Source organism: Peromyscus leucopus, chromosome 11 (assembly GCF_004664715.2).
Source record: "Peromyscus leucopus breed LL Stock chromosome 11, UCI_PerLeu_2.1, whole genome shotgun sequence".
Lineage (NCBI taxonomy): Eukaryota > Metazoa > Chordata > Mammalia > Rodentia > Cricetidae > Peromyscus > Peromyscus leucopus.
In genome coordinates this window covers 365,405-386,596 of record NC_051072.1, presented here as the reverse complement: position 1 = coordinate 386,596, position 21,192 = coordinate 365,405, and the positions used below count along the sequence as shown (strand labels likewise).

The following is a 21,192-nucleotide window of genomic DNA, read 5'->3' as shown; positions in this document are numbered from 1 at the left end:
ATCCTTAACCCTTTGTCTTACCCCAGAACACTCCTTTCTGGGACAATCCTGACTCTACATCGTCTAGATTTTCATTGCTATGCTCCAATGGGATTTTATTTTTACATAAATAAAAACCACCCTGAATGGCAGTTAGACGAAGAAAACACGGTGAAGGGTCACAGTTTTCCTCTGGAAGGTAAAAGTAGTGTGGTAAGCTGGAATGCTGAAACAGCACGAGGATTCTCAGCCATGCAGAGACCTGTAGACAGGTCTCCAAAGGCCTCTTGTCAGCCAGCATTGAAATCGAAGCTGCATCTAAGAAAGAGGAAACAATACTGACAACTGGAATGTTTGCCTTCCAGATGGGAAGCCAACGGCTCGGCCCTTGCCGAGATCCACCTTGCAGGGGAGCAACCGAGCTGTAGGGGGTTGTGGCTGCTCGCTGTCCTTCAGGGATTTACCTGGTGGGTACTGGTGGAGCAGGCAAGGAGTTGCGATGGTCTGGGAACCACTGAAGGGAGGTAGAGGGAACGGGCTTCAAAAAGCCAGTTTATGCGTCTGGGATAAGTCCTGGTCTCACGGCCAGGGGCCCCACAAACAGATCAAGCCACACAACTGTCACCCACATTCAGAGGGCCTAGTTTGGTTCCATGCAGGTTCCCCAGCCATTAGTCCAGAGTCTGTGAGCTCCCACTAGCTTGGGTCAGCTGTCTCTGTGGTTTTCCCCATCATGATCTTGATTCTCTTCCCCCCCTCCTCCTTGCTCATATGATCCCTCTTCCCTCTGGGATTGAGATGGCCAAGTTGTGGGAGGGACAGAGAGGAAGAGTAATGAAAGAGATATCTCTATAAAGGGAGCCATTATGGGTAATGAGAAACCTGGTGCTAGGAAAATTTCCAGGAATCCACAAGGATGACCCCAGCTGAGTCTCCGAGGAACAGTGGAGAGGGTGCCTGAACTGGCCTTCCCCTGTAATCAGATTAGTGACTACCCTAATTGTCATCAACTTACATTCAGTAACTGATGGAAGCAGATGCAGTGATCCACAGCCAAGCACTGGGCTGAGCTCCTAGAGATCAGTTGAAACTTCAGTTTCTTAATAAAATGTAAGGCTTGATAAAATGAAGACATTGCTTTCAGTCAGTCAGGTATATCTTAGATCATTGATTCCATGGCTTGAGAACAGTATTTCATTCTCATATTTACAACTTTCAGTGATGGAACTGCTCATATGTTCTTGAAAATTCTGATTACCTACACGTGGAAACTAGAACATTTACTTTTTGAAAAGTCTGATCTCATAGACACACCTCCATTTTGGTATTAGGTGATTGTCATGTATTTATGATAGGGAATAAAATTATCCATGATCTCTCATGATGAGACATATTTTAATTACTGAAAATGGGGATTAACAGGTGTACAAAATTACTCTCAGTGTTTTCCTTTTTATGTTTCATTTCTTGGCTAAGGGGTCTACTCTTTATTTCTGCTCTTGCCTCATCTTGAAATACAGAGACTAACTTCCCACAGGACATTGAGAAGTCATCTATGTAATTCTGCTTCTCTGTTTAGACTGGCCAGACACAGGATACACACCCTAAGAATCAAAATTACAAAGAGAACACTCTTGGGTTCTCATGGAGGACGAATGGAAGGAGGCAGTCCAACAGGAAATAGGAAGTCTCTGGGAAGATGCCAAAGAAATGAACAGGATGGGGGGGGAAATGAATAGCTATGTAATTTGTTGTCCCTCAGATTTCCTCGGAAAGGAGTGTGACTTTAAAGCACAGAGCTCTCATATATGGAGGTACCTATTATACCCCTCCCTCCAGGAGAATAGTGGCTGGACCATGGTGGTGTCAGAATGTTTAAATTCATTCAGATTTGCTCCAACACTTGTGATAAGCAGCTAAATCCATCAGAAATGAACGTATGGGCTGGGAATATAGCAATTTAAGATAATTTCCCCATGGAATCTTCAGACATGTGTGTTTCATTTGGCATAGTGACAGAGGTCAGGAAATTAGTAAAGGGCCACTGCGGGTATTTCAAGAGAAGGGGGATAGAATGAAGTGATTTAAAGGGTTAAAGGGTGATGATGGTACAGGAAAGGTTTAGTGGGGAGACCAAGGGTAAAGTAGGGCAGAGGAGAGAGTATGGAGAGGAATAACTAACACTAAAGATGCTTAAAATCTCTAGATACTATAGAAGCTTCCTAAATATATACTAACACATCTATAAAAGAGTTAAAGTATAGTTATGCTACATTTTATGTCCCATTCTATAGAGACAACAATGTCCCTATTAGATACCACAAGATGGCAAATAAAAAGCCGAGTGCCAGGAATGGGCTACTTCCTTTTGGGTTGTTAGCAAGTGAAGTTCCATAAACCTTCAAATACTTAAGATTATTGCCAATGCTCTTAGTTACCATCCAGATCTTGACAGTAAGACTATATTGTTGAAGACACTATATATTTGAGTCATATAACATGGAGAAACCCAGCTAGTTCTCACCTGAAAGTGTCATCTCCACTGGCTAGCTTTTATAGTGCTATAAGCTGCTGTGCACAGTACTGGAGAAGTAAAGAAATCATTGATCTTACCCAGTGGTTAGTCTTTAAGTTGCAACAATGACCCAGCCTGTAAGACCTGATCATTAGTGCAATAGAGGCATCACTGTTGTGAGAAGAATCAAGAACTCTGATTGGATTCAGGGACTTCCCTACGAGTTAAAACACATACCTAGCACTTTCAGGACCAAGAACCTATGACTAGATAGGTCATAGGCTCTCAAGGAGAACCTACTACCTATTCTTCTAAATGGACATAGTATTAACTCCTAATGACTTATCCTTATACCCACATATTAGTGTATTGGTCAACTCTCATCAGTGAGGCTTAATTTTGCAGTAGATAGAGATTAGCACAGGGATCTACAAATGATCAAGGTGCAAAGAATAAGAGACTGTGGAATACTCAGCACTAACCAGGACATCTATATCATTCCCATTCCACCTGTGTTTCGGGATCACGCGGGAAGAAGGAGGGCAAGATTGTGAAGGAGTGAATGGTGGATGACTCCAAGGAAACTGTTTTTCTGACACAGAAGGGCAGCAACACCTGTGCATTCACAGCAGCTGAGACATGATACACAAGACCTTCACAAACTCAGGCCAGACCGAACCCCAGCATGGAGGGGAGCGCAGAGTGCCACCCCCAGCCATGGAGATATTGGCAGTGGCTGGGAAAGGATGACTCAGTTTTCATTACGGGGGCCGCCCTGGTAGGTAAACCACTGTCCAGTGAAGATCACACATCCCAGAGCATATAAGCAGCATAAACTTTATGAGTTAAAAAGCAAAAAACAACAAACAAAACGTGAGGGCATAATGTTGGGTAGGCTGGGAAGTGGAGGAATATGGGAGGAGCTGAGGGCGGGGTGAATATGATCAAAGTGCATTGTATGACATTCTCAAAGAACAAAAATTGAGGGAAGATGTTAATGGTGAACAATAGTTTCAAGCCAGAAAACTGATTTGCATTTAGTTGCATGAATTTCAGCCTTTAGAACACAAGAAATTTTCTAAGTCCTCTCTGTTAGAAGAGTGTTCTCTTTCTTTCCCTAACTTAAGCAAGACAGCAATGTTGGCCACATTTTAAAACTCTGATCAACCCTTCAGGTCATTTCAATGACAGAGAAGGTGTGTTACTTATACATTGTCACTTTTTCTGAGGGTTTTAAAAGTAAACTAATGGAAGATTATTCATCCTCAGGAGTTCTTGATAAATAAATATACACACATGTACATGGAGCTAACTTTACATCTCCAAAGAAAACCTAATGGTACTCTGTACTTGATCCCACACAAGGTCCTTCTTAGACAGGAAATAGTTATCAGATCCTTTAGGGAACAAATTCAAGGAGAGTTTTGAATTCTAGCATTGCTTTTTACGTCCACTTTGATGATGAAAGTGCCAAAGACTAATGAAAGCTTTGAGTCTAGAGTATAGCTTAGGGATAGAAAGGATCAGGGCTGATACTGAGACAGTCTTCCATCAAAGTTTTTTCTCCCCTGCATTTAGTCAGGCACGGAGTCCCACTTGAACAGAATCAGATTCAGAGTCGAGCCGGCTTTCTAGTGCTACTCAGAAATAAACTGCTTGATGGTAGAATGGTACAAATTCACACAATTACATGGTTGCAAAACCTTTTGCAAATGACTTTTCAATGACAGCTTTTTTGTCTACAATTTCTGTGTACTCCCGAGCAATTTCCCTGAGCTGTGCGTGACTGCTCTGATCTTGGGAAGTTTATTCCAAGGTCATTGGACTCTTCCACATCCTTCCCAGTGAAGGAGAAACTTTTCTCTCTGTTTTCCCCAATCCCCAAAACACTAAAACCTAGAGACTCCTCTTTGGGAGCATAACAATGCTTTTCTATTTGGATCAGGGAATATTACTGTGCATTCCTATTTGCTATATCACTAAGGACAGAAAATACTAACTACACAACTAGCAACATTTCTAAATTACAGTCTTTGTCCTTCAGAGCCTGAGCCATCTATATCAGCATCACCTATGATGATCATAAAATATTCCCATCCCATGCCCACCCAGCCTTATCCCTGTGCTAATTGATAGAGGGAAGGTGAGTGTGGTGGCTTATTAAAAAAAAAAAAAACTCACTGCTCACTCTCTCTTGTGTTTTTTCCACCCTATTTCCAAGGAGATGAGTGCCTGAGAAACTGACTCAATTTTATTAAATATACTCACTAATAGGAGGACAGCAAACTTACACGATCTCACACTCCCGAATCAACGATCTAGCATTTTTTCTCTTTCTTAAAAGGTTTGTTTTGTTTAATGTGTATGAGTGTTTTGCCTGTATGTCTATGTTTGCACCACATCTGTGCTTGGTACCTGAAGAAGAGAGTGTAGGATCACCTGGAACTAGCACTACAGATGGTTCTGAGATGTCATGTGAGCCCTGGGAACTGACTCCAGGTCCTCTGCAAGAGTAGCAGGTGCTCTTAACCATTGAGCCATCTCTCCAGCCCCATATTTTTTCCTTCTTATATATTTTTTTCACAATAAAATCTATTATCAATGAACTTAAAATGTAGAGTGCATACTCAAATCAGAATTCATTATTTAATTTCTACATTTAAAGAAAATTAAGAGTGAATCTGTAAACTGTACAAATCATTTCTGTCAGCTGGGCCTGGAAGCAATATTCTGAACATACAAGCCCCAGAATCAATCCACTAAGGATGCTTTGGTATCTAACCACAGTGCCTGTGTATAAAGAAAATTATAACCAAAATCTGCATGAGCCATGTGCATCTGCAATGCAAATTGTTATTATATGATTTTTTATTTTTGTCACATGACTGACTGTTGCTATGGGATGTTCCGTATGTTAAATGTGTTGCTCTGATTGGTTAATAAATAAAACACTGATTAGCCAGTAGCAGGGCAGGAAGTATAGTACAAGGAGAGAGAATTCTGGGAAGTAGAAGGCTGAGGCAGAAAGACCCTGCCAGCTGCTGCTATGAAAAGTGAGATGTCAGGTACCAGTAAGCCATGAGCCATGTGGCAAGGTATAGTTTTATAGAAATGGGTTAATTTAAGATGTAAGAACTGGATAGCTGGAAGCCTGAGCCATTCGGCCAAACAGTTTAAATAATATAAGCATCTGTGTGTTTATTTTATAAGTGGGCTGTGAGACTACTGGGGCTTGGTGGGAGCTGGAGAGAAGCTCTCCAGCTACAGATTGTTCAACTTTAATTCCAAGTTTCCTTTTACAGAAACAAAAACCAAAACAAGTATTCAGATGTTGATTATATTCACAGAAAAATGCCTCAAAGAATTGATGAGGCACGTTTAGTGCCCATGTTTTCTCCTGTTCACTACTGGTCCTATTATCTCCCATACTGTGCTGGTAAAGCAGAGAGCAGGTGTTACAAACACACAGAGGACTTGTTGACGCACAGAGGCCCATCATCCCAAAGTCCAGACAGTTTGTGCCTGTGACTAGCTCTCAAATAATCCTGACTGTGCTATTGCAGTTCACCCTTTTAGAATCACCGATACAAGGTCATCTGCTGTGGAATAATCCTTCTGTACACTAGACGAATATACGTTGCTATGATTAGTTTCATAAAAAAGCTGACTGGAAAATAGCTGAATAAGTTAGGTGGGAAAGCCAAACTGAGAATGATAGGATGAAGGAGGGTGGAGTCAGAGAGTCACCAGCCAGCCACTGAGGAAGCAGAATGTGCAGAAAATGAGGTACCAAGCCATGAGCCACATGGCAGCATATAGATGAATAGAAATGGGTTAATTCAAAATGTAAGAGTTAACTCATAGCAAGCCTGAGCTATTGGCTGAGCATTTATAATTAATATAAACCTCAGTGTGTTTGCTTGAAAGCAGATGTAGGATGGAAAACTCTGCCTACAGTCCTTGTCCTACTTCACTTCCAATTATCAGCTTCATACAGCCTAAGGTCACCTGAGGAAGGTCTCAGAGGAGGGACTGCCCAGACCAGGTTGATCTGTGGGTTAATTGTTTTCATTGTTTTATTGATGTAAAAGGGCCCTGCCCATTGTGGGAGGTGTCATTCCCCAAATGGGTAGTCCTGGGATGTAGAAGACATGCTAGCAAACAGCATTCCTCCTGCTTGAGCTCCTGCCTTGGCTTCCTTCAGTGATGGACTGTGGCCTGTAGGCTGACATAAGCACTTTCTTCCCCTAATTGCTTTTGGTCAGAGTGTTTTTATCATAGTGACAGAAAGGAAAGTAGATGATTATTTCATTCTCTCTTGGTCAGACCTCACCCTGTAGGGGTGAACGAAATGAATGCCCTGTGAAGTACACAGTGCTAGATTCTAGATCTCAAGAATTGTATTCCCAGCTCTGCCATTAATTTTCTTAGTGTGTCCAGGAAAGAGCTAAGTGTGTGTGTGTGTGTGTGTGTGTGTGTGTGTGTGTGTGTGTGTGTATAACTTCATCTCTCATCTAAATGCTTGCCTGTTTGAGAAAAGAGATTGCTGCCATGTATTTCAGATCTACAAAATTAGGTTGAAGCACTCAGCAATTAATGCCTTCTGGTGTTATATTGATCACGACTCAGCTTTTTATTGATCCAACAATGTATTAATTATTTATAGAAAATTCTCCACTTGAGAGTTCTGATTCAATCATGGATTTGTCATGATTCTCACAGTAAGTGTCCCTCATCACCACAGCTGTTGATAGCTGGACTGTGTGAATATCCTCCCCAGGGCTGCTCTGTGAATGGACTTCTTTGATTAAAGACAGAGATGAGAGTGTGTGTTTGGGGCTTAATTAACCTGCACATGTATACAGCTTTCCTTGACCTCCATATGTATACAGTGTTCCTTAACCTGCACATGCATACAGCTTTCCTTAACCTCCATCTGTATACAGTGTTCCTTAACCTGCACATGCATACAGCTTTCCTTAACCTCCATCTGTATACAGCTTTCCTTAACCTGCACATGCATACAGCTTTCCTTAACCTCCGTCTGTATACAGCTTTCCTTAACCTGCACATGCATGCATACAGCTTTCCTTAACCTGCATCTCTATACAGCTTTCCTTAACCTGCATCTGTATACAGCTTTCCTTAACCTGCACATGCATACAGCTTTCCTTAACCTGCACATGCATACAGCTTTCCTTAACCTGCATCTCTATACAGCTTTCCTTAACTTGCACATGCATACAGCTTTCCTTAACTTGCACATGCATACAGCTTTCCTTAAGCTGCACATGCATACAGCTTTCCTTAACCTGCACATGCATACAGCTTTCCTTAAACTGCATCTGTATACAGCTTTCCTTAACCTGCATCTGTATACAGCTTTCCTTAACCTCCATCTGTATACAGCTTTCCTTAACCTACATCTCTATACAGCTTTTCTTAACCTCCATCTGTATACAGCTTTCTTGCTTCCCGCTTCCCTTCCCACCTGAATGCCTGGTTTTGCTCAGGTTTTCCTGGAAGGAGACTCACATATAATGTGCTTTAGGTTATAGTAGTTTCTCAATGAGCTTAATCATGATTCTACTCACCATGTTGCATTTAGGGGTCCACTCTGGGGTTGCTGATGTATTGAGTCACTGTGTTGGAAGGAACTTTTGCTGTGGCTCTTATGGTGTGGTGGAGAACAGGCAACATGGGGAGGCAAGGGTCTGTCTGACCACTCACTGGGTTTGCTTTACTAGGTTTTATTTCTTAGGATCTGACTTCTACTGGACAGTTTGCTTTCAGTGTTCCCAAGCATAATTTACCAGCTTACATCATTTTCAGGTTTTTTTTGAAACACTCCTAAGGACACTCCTTAGGACAGCTAACCTTAAGAGCACATTCCTTCTGAGAAAATGTTCAGGAGGGCAGAGCTGGAGATATCGGCCTGGTAACCTGTTAGGCCCCACCATGCATCGCTGCAATTGGCTAATGGCACAATTGCATGCTTTTGGTGGTTGCTATTTTCTAAAGAGACATAAGGGCTTACATTTTAATAGTTTATATAGTTCCCCATTTTTATGATCCTCCCAGGGCTGTTGCAAACTCCCGCAGTGTCGTTAAAATTACATCTCAGCCCACTGTTTTCTACACCATTACTTCTCCTGGGGATTCCAGCATCCTAACAGTGAATTCTCACACTATCTTCTAAGCACCTTTTAAACCTATATAAAGAATTTAAAGTCATCGACTGACTGTGCAGACTCTTTGCTCAGAGCTGGCAGAGACCTGCTCACACAAACACCTGTGAAGTTTACTACATTTTAAAGTTGGTATCCAGGGAGAGAACAGAAGCCTGAAGTCAGTCTGTATTGACTTTTGATGGAATGGGTAGGGAATAAGGTGCTTTGTGGTGGGCACAGTAAATCTGGGTGTATTTGCCATTTTCATTACTCCACGTGGAAATACTGTTCAAATAAGAATTTCCTACACAGCCTCATTTACTTTGAAGTAGATGACTTTCACCTTTAAAATATGACCTTTTAAAGTGTACTTTTACCTGAACAATCCTGTATTTGCCTCTTTTTAGTCTGTATGGTACAAGACCATTTTTGCATCCAGAAATCATTTTTGTAGATATCTTCCTAGGGTATGTACACGTACACATAGGGATACATGAATAACAGAGTGAACAAGTCCCTTTGTAGCATGAATCTTAAAGGTTCTTATTAATAAAATCAAACCTGAGGCCAGTTATTGGGGTCCATGCTGGTAGATCAGAGAGACAGAACAAGCCACAGCTATCTCACCTTGCCTGTTCCCCAGCTGGTCCTGTTTCCTCAGACTGGAAGCCTCTGAGTCCTCATCCAGAATGAATCTCAGCTGAACTGTGTTGCTCCAAAGCCTGAAAGCTTAACCAGCCACATGCTTAACCAGCCCAATGCTTAACCAGCCAAATGCCTCTAGTTTCTGGTCCTCATGCCTTATATATCTTTCTGTTTTCTACCACCACTCCCTGGGATTAAAGGCTGCCTTTCTGGGATTAAAGGTGTGTGTCACCATGCTTGGCTATTTCCAATGTGGCCTTGAACTCACAGAGATCCAGAGGGATTTCTATCTCTGGAATGCTAGGATTAAAGGTGTGAGTGCCACCATTTTCTAGCCTTTGTATCTAGTGGCTGTCTGTTCTCTGACCCCAGATAAATTTATTAGAGTACACAATATTTTGGGGAACACAATACCACCACATCCCTTCTTTGGTCTGTGGGTTCTACTATACTTTAGTTTACTTAAGTGATCCTTTGCTGTCGTTTACATGAGTCCCTGCAGAGGATACCACCACACACAGACTCATCATTGGATGCGTGCACAAGAATCTGTACAGTTCTCTTGAAACTAAAACTACAAGTTCAAAGTGATAGAAGACCTGTCAGCCTTCTAAAGCCATTCTTTGGCAACAGAAACTTCTGCTATTCCTCTGTCTCTCCCTGTGTCTGTATGTCTGTCTTTTCTCTTCCCCACCCCTTCTCTCTTTCTTGTTCTCTTTCTTCCCCTCTCCCTCTTCTCCATTATAACTATGTAGCTCTTTCAGAAGACTCACTTGTTCACAGCCTCTACTGTTTTCCTTGAAAAATAAGGGAAAGGAGTTGATCTCGTGTAGATGATGGATAGTTCTGAAGTTTAAACTGCTTTTCTTTATATCATAATGCTCCTGCCCATATTTAATTTAATTATGTGTTAAATAAGACCTGTATATTGTAAGTTGCATCCCCTAAATAATAATGAAGGTTTTCAGTGAGTATATATGTGTGTATATATATATATATATATATATATATATATATATCAACTAATTACTTAAATTAGAGAATCGATAGCCTTACCAAAGTTATACAAAGTCATACATTATACATTACACACACACACACACACATTTACATTATGTCAAGATTTATTGATTCTTACATCCCTACCCAGGTTAGTATGTCATGTTTCCTTAGGTTTGCCCTGGATGTTCCATTGATTGTGATGAACTTGACAATTTTGGTATCACACAGAATAGTGTCACTGCCCTAAACATCTCCAACTCAAGACCCATGAAACCTTCCTACATCATCCTCAATTATTGACAAGTATCAATATTTTGCCACCTCTGTAGTTCTGCCTGTTTTAGAATATTGCATAGATAGAATCATAGTAACCAGATTTTCACACTGGCTCCTCCCATGTCACAATATTAATGTAGATCAACATTAACACCTTGTGGTTCAACCATATTGCTGAATAATATCCTAACTTATGAAAGTACCACAGTATGTTTATCTGTTCATTTCTTGAAAGGTTACTTAGTTGCTTCCAGTTTGGGATGATTATGAAAATAACCACATGCTATGTAATGGCTGTCTGAGATACCTAAGTGCCAATCCCTAGAACCTGTGAATCCCTCTTACACGGAGAATTACACTTCACAGATATTGTTCAGGATCTTAAGGCCAGGATATTGTTCTGTATTATTCAAGAAGGCCCTAAATGTAAGTTTCCTTATAAGAGACTCAGAAAGAGAGATGGACCACGGAATGGACTGGGAAGTAGAGATTGGAGTAACATTGGCTCCCATCCATCCAAGACTTGGAAATAATTGTCTCTGTCTATAGAACAGCTGGAATGGTGATGGAGACTGCATTGCTTCTACATATGCAGCCAGGACATAGTTCAGCACAACCAGACCAAGTCTTCCTAGTCACAGTGTGTACCATACAGGGTTTCTCTTCTATAATAGCTCTGACTATCCTGGAACTTGCTTTGTAGACCAGGCTGGCCTCGAACTCACAGAGATCCCCTACCTCTGTATCTGCTTTGGAGTGGGACTCCCAGTCTCTTCGTTCACTTCGTAAATTCCTCTGCACAAGAAGGTAGAGGTAACTTTTCTGATGTGTGCCAGGTCAGTTCTCTCCCTTTCCTTGGGGGTTTGCTGCCCAGCCAGAGCACTGACTCTTTGCTCAGATCCCTTTCTATAGAACACAGGCTGGAGGAGTCTGTTCCACCCATGCCAAGGTAGGCATACTTCCGGAACTTAAGAGTGCCTCTGGTCATCTCTGCTGTCAGAGCTGATGTTTCTCCTGCATGGCCCGCAGCGTCCACAGAGAGCCCCCGTGGAGTGGTAGCTCACAGTTTATTTACTCCGTCTCCAGGCTGACATGGCCCCTGTCATATGTGTCAGGAACAGCAGCAAGACCCCTGGTGCGGTGTGATCACAGAGCCTCAGCAGGTGATTTGCTCTGTAGAGCCCCCCTGCTTTCTAACTCCTGCTGTCTTCTTTTCGGACTGTAATTAATCTAAAAAGAGCCAGCCCCTTGTCGTCCAGTTTTGATCAGTTATAGAATTACTAGAAACACTGAATGAATTATCCCAATGGTCCTTAGAGCATCAGAGAAGAGGGCATTAAGGTGAATGTTATTATGTGAGAAAGCATGAGAGTTCCGGCCAATATGGCACTGCTTTGATTTTACATTCTATGTAAATGTAAGTGACTTATAAGACCCCAGATGGCACCTGGCATGAGGAATGAGAGGGTATTGTACTGCTGGCTTAAAACAAGATTGTGTGCTTTTGTATTGTTTTATTGTTTTCTTTTACAACAGGCACAAGAAAGAACTGAATTTTGAGTAGGGAGGGGCTTTAGTAATCAAGGGATCTACTGCGTTGTATTTCCTGAAGGTATTTTGAGATAATTTTCTGTGGCCTTACCGGCATCCAGCTGTGCTCCAGCTGAGAATGAATGAATGAATACCTTTGGAGCCCAAACTGGGAGCAGGGCAGGGTCTCCCTGCTGGATAGTGGATTTGGTGTGGTGAGCAATCAGTACACAAGTGTGGAACTGAATTTGTTTCCTCGGAGGTGGAAAGATCATTTCAAGAAATTGCCGTCCATTTCCTACTTGCTCCTGTTCTCTTGGCCCTTTTAGCTTTGTATTTTCACTTTCTGGACTCTAAAATGAGTCAATATGTAACAAGTTCTCCACCTACTGGTATTGGTGGTTACAACACCATAGCCACCCTGGTCACGCACAGCCCACCTGTTGTCTAAGAAGCATCAGAATTTGGGTAATTTCAAACAGAGCCTCCGCAGTAGTTTCCCAGCTGGTCTTCCATCAGGACCCGGGGGAAGCACAGTGTGAATGTGAAGTTTTCCTGCAGCAAACACTATGCAGGGCTGCTCTGGGCATTTGGAAAGCTCCAAACTACAGGGCACTTAGAGCTGCCCTGGGTCTCAGAGGTGCACTTCTCACATGATCCATAGGATCCCCAGACCTCTAGAGACTTTTGAGCTGTGATGTGGCCCCAGGCCCTGATTGTTTAGTCAAAGTGACCTTTTTACATTATGGGAGTTTTTTTCTTTGAAATGAGCACTGCCTCCCACTGTTTCCCAGAGGGCAAATTCTTTACTCAATGCCTCAGTGTAACCTAAAGGAGATGTGGTGATGGCTAAAGAAACTGCATTTCATTGGTAGGTGTCCATCTTGATTCCAAATAACCACTTGTCCCTGACTCAAGCTCCAGGAGACAGTGCGTGGAGAAGAGGAAGAGGAGAAGAGAGAAGGCGGAATATGGCGCTCCGCTTTAAAACCGCTGGGGGCGTGGCAGGTCAGTCACTACTCACGCATGTGCGTAGATCAATGGTCACGTTGCACGCTTAGTAGCATGTAAGTCACGGATTCTGGTCATGCGAGATGCTTGGCGGAACTTGCTAGTCGGAGGTGTCCGGCCTGACTGGAATTGGTAGGCGAAGTGTCCGCTGTAATGTGACCGTTGGGGGGCGGAGGCGTGTTGTGAACCTTCATTCCCGACTCTTTTATTTTTTAAAAAAAGAAAAAATTGTGGTTGACTGGGTACGGGGGCGACGTTTCTCTCAAAGACTGCTTCCAGCTGAATAGTGGGTGTTGGTTGGCTCTTGGCATTTTAAGTTTTAATTACTATGCCTAAGAGATCCATGAAACAAAAATGCCTCCAATCTGCAAGCCCCTTGGCCAAGGACAGATAGCTCTTGAAATGCTGGAGGCCATTGCATATGGGAGATAACAAGCCACATGTTTTCATTCCCCTAAACAAGTTTGTTTGACCCATCTGCACTGGATGTGCTTGATCACATGTGGGTGAGAGGTTCACAGGCAAGAAATGCATCAGGAAGTACACTTGCCCCTGATTGGATGGAGGCTGGAGGTACATCAGGATGTATGCTTCCCCATGATTGGAACTGATGGAAAATGCAATGAATTATGGTTTTTCCTTCTTAAGCCCTAGCAAAACTTGATTCTGGACCATTTCCCAGGAACCTGGATATACACATAGTCAGAACCCATCCACATACATAGTATTTAATTAAAGCTTGCTTCAAATTTGGCTTTAAATTGTGGTAGTGGTCTTATTCTTGATCAGTGGGATTAACACAGGAAAATAAGTTCCCAGTAACACCAACTCAGTGACGCCCACCAGAAATGTGCAACTCTGACCATTGACTTGTTAAGGCATTACTAATCACTTCTTTTACTTCAGTAACTTGCTTATGCAGACATTCAAGGACTATTTCGAAGTCACCTTGACAGTGTAGTCAGAGCAGAATAGCTCTTGGGCTGCTTGTGCAGATAGTTGAGGTCTTCTTCTGTCTTTGACCTTTAAAAACCCTTCCCACATCTGTCTTGGCTCAGCAGTCTCTAGTTTGGATTGGAGACTGCTGCCCTGATAGCAGAATTAATCAGTTTGGCTAATCACAATCTGAACTGAGTCTGTGGTTCTTTTCCCCGGTGGTCGTGAACTCCATAACAGTGTCTTCTTTGCCTTCAGGATACTCACATTATGTAAGAGTGTAAGTGGAAGAGTGGAAGATCTGAGTTCCTGGGGGCTAGCCCAGTGACTACATCTTCTTTTTATAAAAACAACAAATAACAACAAAAGCATCCATAATGGAGAGTAAGGAGCTGGAAAATGGCTCAGCAGCCCTACGGAGTATGTGGAGGACTGAGACTCACAACATCCTGTGACTCTAGCTTCTGGGATATCCTATGCCTCTGGGCTCTGTAGGGGGCCCAAAACAGCTTGATCACATGGTTGCCATGACAGGCTTAGGGGTCCAGACACAGCTGCCATGACAGGCTTCCTGACAGGCACCACCTGGTATTTGCAGCAAAAGCCATAAACTGACACCACCCAGGGATGGGCCAGCATCTAAAGGAAAGTACCTGGCATTCCACACATTCCAACCATTAGACAAGGTTAAATAAGATCACCAGATGTCCCTGAGCCCAGCATGCACATATTTGCCTTTCACCAAGATGCCCCTCTACAAATGTTAGCCAATCAGTGTATTGAGCCCTGGAAATCCCCTCACTCCCAACCTCTACTATGATTAAAAAAAAAAAAAAAAAAAAAAAAAAAACAAACAAAAACCCTACCCCACCTGGGCTCAGGGCTCTCTGCTCTCACTGCTGCATCAGACAGACCTGGAGAATCCAAGCTCAAGCTTGAAATAAAGGCTCTTTGCTTTTACATTGGGATTCCATCTCCATGGTGGTCTTTTGGTGGTCCCCGAGATAAAAGCATAACATCCTCCATGGGCACCTACCTCACATTCACATGTTCACATTCAGACACTGACATACACACATAATTTAAAAATCATAAAAACAAATCTCTGTGTTGAAAAGGAGACTATTAAACAGAGCTGCAGGTTTTAGCTGTGTTGAACATCACTGGAGAAAAACCAGCATTTTGATTTTCTTTAATTTAAAAATATATACATGCAGTTCAGTAGTAGAGCTTTAGTCCAGCACACTCAAAGCCCTGGGCTTCTGTTGCCAACAATCTTGTCTGTGAAAGAAACACACTCTGCATCAAAGAGTATCCTGACCCTTGGCACACTATTCAGTGAAGGAAATGACCTGTACAGTAACATGCTGTTCCTTAAGATGTATGGTGTCAGAACACAGTCCATGAATGAAGCTGTGTGAGATTTCTGACAGCTTGTGAGACAAGTCCAAGTAAACAAGACAAGAGTCTTGTAACCTCTGCTCCTCCACTGTTCATGGAATGCACTTTTATGCTTCTCCCAGCTGTAAATGGGTTTTGGTCATTTACATAATGGGATTCAATGAATTATAAATACTTGTCATTATTTAGAGGAATTGGTTACAAATTAATAGTGGTTAAGGTAAGGAAAACTACTGTTAGTCTCCAATGTTTCACATTGGTACATGTTTTTATATTTTGATGCAAATTCAGAATTATTTTTGTATAGGTATATATATGCGCGCACGAGTGCGCGCCCACACACATACACACACACACACATATATCATATATGCTTCTGCTCTTGTTTAAAGTGTACCTATGCAGTGTTCTGAACTGCTGGTACAAACCATAAGAAGGACTTTGATGAAAATTGGCATGTTGTCTGGAAAGAAAAAGAAAAATCAGGAGACTGGATTAAAAAAAAAAAGGAAAAAAAGAATTTGTCTATGTCTGGCTGAACCAGAGGAGCAAAGATAGAAAAGGCCTGACCTGAGGATATATAGAAAGTTGTAGAAGGCCAGACAGGATATGAACTATACTGAATTTGAAGGGAAACTATAAACTATGTTGGAGATTTAACCATATTAGATTAATTTTAGTTGGTTTTCTTCATTTTAAAAAAAAAAACTGGTGATTCTTCACTACAGAATTTTTATGCTAAAAATGAAATCATGCTCTTTAAAAGGAGAGAAGAGGACTAAGGTTCAAAACCATCATGTCATTATTATACATCATGAACACCCTAGAGATGACCACGAGTCTGAGTTCATATGCAAAAGCAAAGAGCCTTTATTGCAAGCTCAAGCTTGGACTCTGTCCATTTCAACAGAGTGATTGGTTCAGGGGGATCCCTGAGCCCAGTTGAGGCAGGGTTTTTAAGGAGTAAAGAATGGAGGCAGGTAGGGGAATTCTGGATTCAGTTGGTGGTTGAACTCCTGATTGGGCAGGAGTGGGGCAACAGAAGTCTTGTCAAACACGGGTTCTTAGTGGTGTTGCTGCACGGAAATTGGCAATTTATATATAACTTACATAAGCAATCCTTAATGCTCTGGAGCATCTAATACTGGTTTGTCTCAATTCTGATTGGTCCCTGCAGGGTACAGTTTGTGGTTTTCCTGTTTATTGCATGGTGTGGCCTAGTCCCAGGATTGTTAGTCTGCAGCCTGTCATGGCTGCACCAATGTGCCTCTTCAGTCATAACCCTTCGAGTTACAGGGTTCTATATGTTTGGTCTTCTATAAAATGACAAGGTTAAAGCTCTTAGCTACCCAGAATTTCATGAAAAAGTCCAAACCTGTTTCTTAAAAACTGTCAATATCACATCTATGGTCTGTAAATGAAAACTGCAATCTAACTGCTCCTATAATATCTATAATAGGGAAAAATGCTTATAAAGTAAGAAAGACACAACAAAACCTGACAGGTCCATTTGACTAACATATCTATAGGATAAAGCAAAAACCTGTTGTTGTTACCAAACTTAGATACATTTTCAAGATTAAGCCTTGGTTTGTTTAGCTTAGATATAGTTCATAGATAATGGTCCTCAAACCCATCAAAGAGCTGATGAATATGGCATTTAAATTATTTAATAAAAACTTACTATGACAGACAGAAACCCCCAGCTTCTAGCAATCGCTCCCAAGGTCCCCACAGAAGATATGAAAAAACACAATGATACCACCTGGATTGTTGATAACACTGATCACTGGGCAATGTGTCCCAACCCAACACCTTTTGCCAGGCCCCAACACAGATTGTGAACAAGTGAGACACTAACAAAATAAGGCCAGTCTTCCCCAGGTTTCTCCTCCACAGGGAAAGCTCTCACCTTATGGGCTTGGCAACCAAAGACTGTCCTGATACCTCTGCTTCCAATGCCACGAAGAGCACAGGAGACTGGGATGGTAGTCTGGGTAATGGGTAATCTCTGTCATTTTTTAAAAAAAATAGATTTGGAAGCTGTTTGGTCTGCACTTAGAATGTATCCTTCTCAGATCTCTGATGGTATTGAAGACTAGGCTAGCTATAACTTTGTCAGGTTAGCAGCACCAGACAATCAGATTCTTCCACAAGGCTGCTGCTAACTTATTAGTTCATTGATTAATTAAAGCTAGTAGGTCTCTTGATAAGAGAAGGCAAACAGGATTGCCTTACAGGCTTCATATTAAGGAATAAACAGGTTTCAAACATAACTTAAAGTGGTTGTTCTCAATAATAACTACTTATATCTTTGATAAATGATTAAATTAAAAAAGGGTTAAAAGCTATGTAAATTTTCAAGGTCTTAAAACGATTTAAAACATGGAAAATGCTTCAGATTATGATATTGTTATATTAAGATTTCTAAAGTTCAGAATTTGACGTTAGTAGAATTCTGACAAGCTAATAGAACAACGACTGCTGACTGTTTGAGTCACAAGCTCAATATTTTAGATTTCTTTTGGTTGTCTTCTAAATATAGACATAGATGCTTTTCATTGGGCTAAAAACATTTCAGTTTAATGTATACCTGGCTCTCTGGACAGAATATAATGTACAATGTCCATGCTTTTAAGCCCAAATCTATAGCTGTTGCTAGGACTCAAGGATGTGAGTCTACTGTTGTTTTACAGATACCTGTTATCTGCTTTTTCTATAATATGGATTTCAGTCCAGATTGATAAGGCTAATATATCTGAAACTTTTATGTTTTTTCATGAAGTGGATATTCATGTAAACCTCAGAAAATCAACAAAGTCATAAAACTTGGATCTATATATCACAGCTCAAAAGGATTCCAGATAAATACAGCCTAAATTTCCCTACGTGCCTATTCATGAGGATGTCATCTCACTCTCTCCTGGTCTTGGGACTTCTCCCCTTCTTCAATTACTGAGACTATGGGTCTAAATGTTCCAAATAAGTTCATAAATTTTAACTTCTGTTCCGAGCTTGTATCTGTCTTGACAGGTTTCCACTTGGCTGACAGACACATCTAAACATAACTGCTGATGACAACCTGCTCCAAATGACTGTGTTCCCTGGACTTGCTGAAAGCTAATAGGGACCAATCCAGCCAATATAAATGCTGTCTCTTCAACTGGTCAATGAACCAGATGCTTCTAAATTCCCTCCTTGACTTTGACTAACATACTTGCTTTCCAAGGCCCTGACAACAATGTCCTAATGTCAGCAGGAAGTAATTACAGAAGTGAATATATCACCCCTTCTCCCCTTCCCCCACCTTGGAATGTTAGATCAAAAAGGAATTTTTTTTTTTAATAGGAAACCTGAGATAGAATAATAACTGGTCCCCACTATCATTTTCAGATTCCTTCTAGATAAGGACCTCTGTCAGCCATCACAGGGCTTTATCCCTTCTGCTTCTGCTATTGGCTTTTTTTTTTTTTTTTTGGAGCTGAGGATCAAACCCAGGGCCTTGCGCTTGCTAGGCAAGCGCTCTACCACTGAGCTAAATTTCCAACCCTGCTGTTGGCTCTTATGTCATTGATGCCTTGACTAAACTGATGATGCTAGAATCTCAGTATCAGCCCCTGAACCAAACCCCTGACATACAAACTTGCAGATGGCAACAAATGAATCAGGGAAGGCTCACTTTGCAGTTGGTAATAGGAAATGATCTCTGAAACAGCCTCTGCCTGGCTACTCCCCACCTCTGTAATCTCACTCAGAATCCAATGGGAGCCAGCTTCCTGTTCCCACCAGATGATGCCTGGTGGGCATAAGCCTCTGGCTTGACTCCCTAGGTTGATGTTCAGGTTTTAGGTCAGAACAAAAGTCTCTTGCATCCTGGTCCAATTAGTCCCCAGAATAGTCTACTACCCTGATGATATATATATATTTAGCAATTAGAAACATCACCAAGACAGTAAAAAACGAAAAATCCTCACAACCTTTGTATCCACTCTCCTAGGAGCCGGCTTCACTGGGGCCACAGGTACTGGAACTTCAGCCTTGGTACTACAAGAGCAGAACTACAGGGCCCTGAAAATGACAACAGATGCAAATGTCATTGTCCTGGAGAAAAACCTGTTGCACACACAGAGAAACCACTCTCCTCTTTAACCAAAATAGTTCTCCTAAATAGAAGGAGCCTGAGCAGGGACTTAGGAGAAGAACACTGCTTTTATATTAACCACTCTGGGTTATCAGGAACTCAATAGCCCTGCTTAGGAAGAGGCTACATGATTGACAATTGGAAAGACAACAAAATGAAGAAGGGTTTGAACCTCTATTTTACTGGTCGCCTTGTCAGCCTTAGTTGAAACCTCAATCATCTTACTGTTAACTTTTACCTAGGAACCATGTACAATTAATGCTTTAATCAGGTTTATTAAGGAATAGATCTCTACAGTCCAATTAATGGGTTCAAACAGCAATACAAGCCCATGAACCAAAGAGAAACATCTCCACGATTTGAGACGATGCACTACTCAAGGGGGGGGGGGGATGAGAATAAGAAGCAGACACCCTAACAGGCAGCTCAGTCTTCTGTAAGAGATCAGGCCGCAATTTCAGTTTCTGAAAGAGCCACAAACAAAGGACTATCAATCTTCAACACAACCCCCCACACCCCCCCGCCACACACACACATGCTCCCCACCCCCGACCCTACCCCTGCCCCCAACAGCAAAGACAAGGAGGCCTAGTCAGGCCTGAGCCACAGTCAGCAGAAACCAAATAAGGACAAAGCCTGGGATTTGTCCAGGCTTGCCCCAAAATGGAAAACTGTAACCCTAACAAGTCCCTAACTAGCCCTGGCCAATTAGAGCATACTAATATGATTGCCACTTGCTTAAGCCAATTGTCGATAAAATGACCTAACTGCCCTAAGAACTTCCCTTCAACTGTGCTTAAAAGGAGCCTGCCAGCTTCTTTCAGGGTCATCATTTTGCCTTTGTGTGGAATGGACGGCCCAAGCATGCTGGCATAAATAACCTTTTTGCTAATTGCATTCGTGGATGGTGGTCTTTTGTGGGACTTCTCCAGAACACTAACAGGCACAAATCCAGGAACTGAAGAAATCACCTAATGAGTTCCCGGAATTTTCTTCCCTCAGACTTCTGGGAAATGTAGTCTTAGGAGCTGTGACATCACGGGGCGGGGGGCATCCAGGAAATACGCACTTGGCTTTTGGTGTCAATACACGTGAGTCTTCCTTAAAGTTAGAAGAGAGTCCTGCCTGCTCTACATTCCTGCTACGTCTCTGACATGGAGGTTGGTCCGGGGTGCAGCGCAGCCTGAGGCACTGTGCGGGGTGCGGGGGTCGGTCTTGGAGGGAGCAGACCTGGGCTGGGTAGGAGGGCGGAAGAAGCTGCCTTGGAGGTGTTGTGCTGAACTGGCTGGGACACCTGAGGTTGCAGGTCAGGGCTGGGGAGAGGGCGATAGGGACTGTACACTGTGTGACGCTTTCTTTAGGACGTTGCGTGCACCCAGAGTCTGCCTTGGGCTTTTAGAACAGGAGAGCTGCTTGGTAGCGTGGAATAGATGATAGTGTCAAGTCCAGGATTGCAGACTAATGATGCTCAGCTGCCTGCCTGCTCCTGAGGGGGAGCTGGGAGCTCAGTGAGCAGCTTTGGTGGGGAAGCATGCTTCTCTAGCTGAGCGGTTCTCACATGGACGCTGTCAGATTTCTCAGAATCT

At 42.3% G+C, this 21,192-nt stretch overlaps 1 long non-coding RNA gene across 2 annotated transcripts in view; it reads right to left on the bottom strand.

Annotated features, from left to right (window-relative positions):
* The window catches only part of LOC119088706, a 30,202-nt gene extending 9,542 nt beyond the window's left edge, over positions 1-20,660 (bottom strand). The window contains exons 1-2 of one of the 2 annotated variants that reach the window (XR_005092400.1): positions 20,488-20,660; positions 19,443-19,533 (exon numbers count right to left, since the gene is read on the bottom strand). This is a non-coding gene — a long non-coding RNA (uncharacterized LOC119088706). Of the gene's footprint in view, positions 1-19,442; positions 19,534-20,164; positions 20,301-20,487 lie in introns of those variants that run through there. The other variant, XR_005092399.1, reaches the window with a different exon arrangement.
* Positions 20,661-21,192: the final 532 nt, after the last annotated feature.